At 46.8% G+C, this 4,808-nt stretch overlaps 1 protein-coding gene across 1 annotated transcript in view; it reads right to left on the minus strand.

Moving 5' to 3' along the window:
• The window catches only part of TNNT1 (troponin T1, slow skeletal type), a 504,690-nt gene that overhangs the window by 307,501 nt on the left and 192,381 nt on the right, over positions 1-4,808 (minus strand). The gene's annotated exons all lie outside the window — the stretch shown is intronic.

Here is a 4,808-nt window from a genome sequence, read left to right on the forward strand (position 1 = left end):
TCTACCTGGCTTTCCTTATTCTCTGGTTATAACCAAAAGGTAATGTAACTGGCTACATCAGATCTCCTCAGTGTGGACAAGTTGAGACATGTCAAGGGAGGAATAGGGTGCTACTTGTGAGAAAATCAATTGGTGGGAGTTTTAGGCTGCTTCACCTTTTTTGCAGTACATGCTAGATGAATAAATAATTTTGTTTTGTGTTTGCTTATGCCCATAATGGATGTGGTGAATGTGTGAGATTAATCAACTGTGTATATACCACAGGAAGATCCTGTGATGGGCTCCAGCATTCTGCATAGCATTTGTGCAGTGAAAAGAGGCAAATAACCCTTCTTGTTGAGTGCTGGCTCCTGAAAGCGCTACAGCTGAGGTCCTGGACAAGGCTTGAAGATCTGGCTAGCATTTGACTGTTCATTTGCATTTTATTGCTCTATCAATTACAAGATTTCCCAAATCCTGATTGGTTCCTAGTCTAGCCTTCTGATTGGTGGGCATGCCTTTATAAAGCTTACTGGGCCAGCTCAACCCAAGACCTGGTCTTGTTGACAACCACAGCCAACAAAGCAGGAGTTATCTACTGCTTTGAGACTTTGTTCACCTCTACTCACAAACTGCCCCTCATCCCTGTGTTGTGACCCCAGGCTCTGACTGCCTTGCTCAGTCTTGGAACAAACTTGGTGTTGCTTATGTCACTGCTGCTTTAAGTCCAATTTCCCAGAGGATTGCAAAGATTTAATTAAAGTGGCTGGAACCTTGGAGAGAGCTCAGAACAGGCTGAGACTGCTGGAGGCCTGCTGTTTAAGCATTTGCTGCCTGGTTGCTGCACTTCAGTTAATAAATAGTTGTTTAGCAATCATCTTGTCCCCACTACTGTTTCCTGACCCAAAGGAGTATGATTGCTGGTATCGATCCCTCCCAGCTGCCAGTTTCCAAACCTACTGGCCAAGAATTCCCCATCCTTCACCTCTGGACAACTTGTCCAGCCTCCTTTCACCATTCTTCCCCTCCAATTCTAAAAGAACCCTTTCACCCTCCTGTAGTGATATTTTGTAGCTGTCTTTCCATTATTAGCTAACCACGTTACAAAAAGGGTCATTTGTGGGCATGCTCTGTGGTCAGGTGAGTCTGTTGGGGCTTGAGCCTGCTTTGCAAGAAGGCTGAGTCGCTGTGCTTCTTGCCAATGTCTTTTATGCCATTCCTCTTCTGGATGCTCACAGGCTCTACAAGAGTGTGCCTCACACACCCTCCTCTTTGCCCCCTCTTCCGTACATACCCAATTTTAAAATCTGGAGAAAGCAGGGGTTTTGCAGTTTACAAATTAGGCAAATTAATTCAACGTATGCAAATATGCACAATTTATTATCATTGCAGAATCCGGAGATTTTAAAGTTCTGATATTTAAACACTCTCCCCATCCCTGAACATAAATCAATTCCACAACCCCTCCCTTAATGCATCAACCTACAGCCAGTCCGCAGTGACATCACTGACCCATCCACTCTCCACACAGTCCCTCCATCCACCCCTCCCAAGCAATGCACCAATCCCCAGCCTATAAGCTATGCATGTCCCTTCCCAGTTCTTGAATACGCATATGGACTTTTCTCCCATCCATCCACTCAACCACTCTCTGCTTACTTTCAACCCTTACCCCAAGAATCACTCATCCATATAGAAGGTTGGTGTTATTGTTAAATCCCTCCTCTCTTCTCCCCCCCATCTATTTTTTTTTTTTTTTAAGTTTTTACCCCTCTCTTATTTTGGCAGAACAGAAATTTTGGCACAGTTCACCTTCCCTCCCCTTCTTAGTATTGATGAGATCTTGTGGCTGGGGTGTTGACCCAGAAGCTCTCCAGTCCCTCTTCTGTGATCTGAAATGAGTGTGGGGGCCACAGCAACGGAGACGGGGAAGCCATTTATTAATCTTGCTCTGTGGGGAACTGAGATAAACGCAAAACATCCACAAGGCCCCCAAGCGTAGTGCAAGGCCAGGAAGGCCTGACGTCACACTTGATGGGCACTTTGTTCAAAAGTAGGATGGCGATTTCCAATCCCGCTGTTTTGTGAGATTCAGCAGCTTCCAATTCTATCTGGGAAAATCTGGACACAATTTACAGTTATGAAATACTGCAATCAGTCAGGGCCATCTGGAGTGAATCTGCGGGGATCAGAGCCAGGGTTTGGTTGGGAAAGGGGGAATGCCTCAGACTGTGAGGCATCATCCCTTTGGCCAAGGATTCTCACAGTGTGTAGCAGGTCTCCTGATGGGGCACAGCCAGTGGCCAAAAGAGGCATGAAGGCTGACGGCCCTGCCTACGACTTCAGGATCAGAAGCAGCAGGGCTCAGCTTTAGTGACACCAGCGCTAGAGATCACTGGGGGGGCTCAGGGGTGGGTGTTGCAAACCTTTTGCTTCTGTACAATTTCTTTCAGTGGGTCAATGTGGCATTTCTTAACTCAACATATAATCAATGGAAGGGGCTCCTTATGATGGAATGTTGCAAGGGCAGCTACCTAAAATGGCTTTGGGAAAGGATTAGGTGATGTAAGGCACCTGGAGACTTGAGTCAGGGACTCGGGCAGCCACTCCCAGATGCCAAGGGCCTGCTGTCTGCCCCACTTAAACATCAGCACTGCACATGATAAAGAGGGCAGTGCTGCAGCTCATGGCATGCCACAGATCAGGTGGCACAAAAGTCCAACAGGATGTCACCTGGGCCTATAAAGCAATTGAGCATCAGGGTGAAAAACCAAGCTGTCACCAGACTGCAGCTAGAAATACTGACTCCACTCACCGGTATTCCAGCTCCTCTGTTTGCCAGCTCTCATTTCTGGTAAGCCCATCTATTCACCTTGCTTGGACACCATTCCAGACCATCAGCTGAACATACACAGGACTGACCTATCAATAGCTGCAAGCTCTGCCAACCAGAAGGTACCATCTCTAGTCTGAAACAGGATGTATCTTATCCATTCACTAGAGATAGATATTCCCATCATGCTCTGCTTCAGAACCTCCCTGTGGTTGCTCATTGTCACTAGGAATTGGTATAAGTCAGCATAGTTACTCACAGGTGTCTTATTCTCCATGCCATTACTTGGTGATTGTTTCCATTCACCTTCCCTTTTCCTTTGATTACTGGTATGTCTCCCCCCCCACCCATGTCAGGAATACAAGCAGAAACTGCCAGTTGAAATATCTGCATTTTGTCTTAAGCAACCACCTAGTAGGCACAAGTGTTCTCTTCTTGGGGGGCAGGGGGAGACTGGAAGGGAGAAGGAGTCATATTACCATCTTTAAGTCCAAGAAGAGCTCCAACTTCCCAGTTAAGATGACTGCCTCCATTGTAGGCTCAATAAAAAAACCATTGAGATACAGTTTGTAGGCTGATGAATGCTTTTGACAGAAGCTGACGTTGGAAGGGATCAGATGGTCATGAAGTCCAATCCCCCCCCCCCACTGCAAAGCAGGATCATGCACATATCGGCCCCCCCCATGAGCCCATCTATTCCCCCTCCCCAAAATTCACACAATGCTACTGTTTTCCAATCTGGCTACAGTGCACCTAAGCAGAAAGTCGGAATGAACAAGGTCCATTAACTCCAGAGGATTCCCTACATTTCCAGGTTCTGCCTCCAGTATAATCCACTTTTCTTCAGACAAGCACAATGAATCAATGGCCAGTCCAATCCCTGGAAATCCCCATCATCTCAACTGTACCCCGGTAGGACCCAGAAGCCTTTATGCACCTCCCAATCTTAACTGGTAGGGATTGGGAAGGTCAGGACAAGTAAAACCCAAGAAAAGCCAATCATTGTCATCAACTCTCAGTATGAACCATGAGGATTTTCCAAGTATGATGTGTCACCAGCCAGGCCAAAATGGAAGAGCTTCCCGTTATTAATCAATGGTTGTCCATCATGTGACCGCTATAAATTGGTGGTGTGAACCAATTCCACACCCTTCCATATCATTTCAGGTATCAGGCAAAGGACACTGACACATGTCACCTTTGTAAAATGATATCTGTGGATCATCCGCTTGGGGTCAGAAAAAAAGGGTCTCTACCTGACCAAATCTTACCACTCATCTTGTTGAGTCCAGTTGTCCCCTAGTAGCGGGTATGATTTCGTTACTCCATCTTGCCAGTGAAATTCTGTCCGTCATTGAATCAAAGGTCAAATTATATATCAAATTATATATATAATGCTGGTTAGAAGGAGGAGGTCACCAGCCCCATTCAGTTCCATTTGACAAGGAAAGGCTCTAAATTGGCAGCCATGTTCCACATTCCAGGATGCAGCCGATGAGATTTAGGGAGACGCAGAGGGCTTAGAAGCAGTCTGAGGCAACTTCCCGAAGATTTGAATTCCCCCTCTCCACCCCAACCCCTTAATTTGGCACAGAGGGTCCTTGTAAGGGACATCATATCTGAGAGGCCAGGAGGAGACAGGGGTTATACATTCAGTAGCCACTGCTGGGCTGGGGCCCCTAAAACTGAGGTGACATCTCCCTCATTACTCAGTGGCCCATGATTGTTCATACAAAAAGTTCTGCCCCATCCCCAAGTGGGAACGTGTTGGTGGACAGGAGAAGGAAGGCCAAAAGTCTATATAGATCAGGCTCCAGTTAGCGACAATGGCCCCACACCAGGCACGCAAACGCACGCACACACAAATGTAACTGTCTGTCCACCCGCCACAGGAACCGATGTGTGGCCATCTTGGCATCAGCAAGTCGACTGGATGACTGGGCATCATTCCTGAATATTGGAACATCAGGCAGGGTTGTCTGATTTCTGTACCATC

The sequence above is a fragment of the Tiliqua scincoides genome, chromosome 5 (genome assembly GCF_035046505.1).
Source record: "Tiliqua scincoides isolate rTilSci1 chromosome 5, rTilSci1.hap2, whole genome shotgun sequence".
NCBI classification, from domain to species: domain Eukaryota; kingdom Metazoa; phylum Chordata; class Lepidosauria; order Squamata; family Scincidae; genus Tiliqua; species Tiliqua scincoides.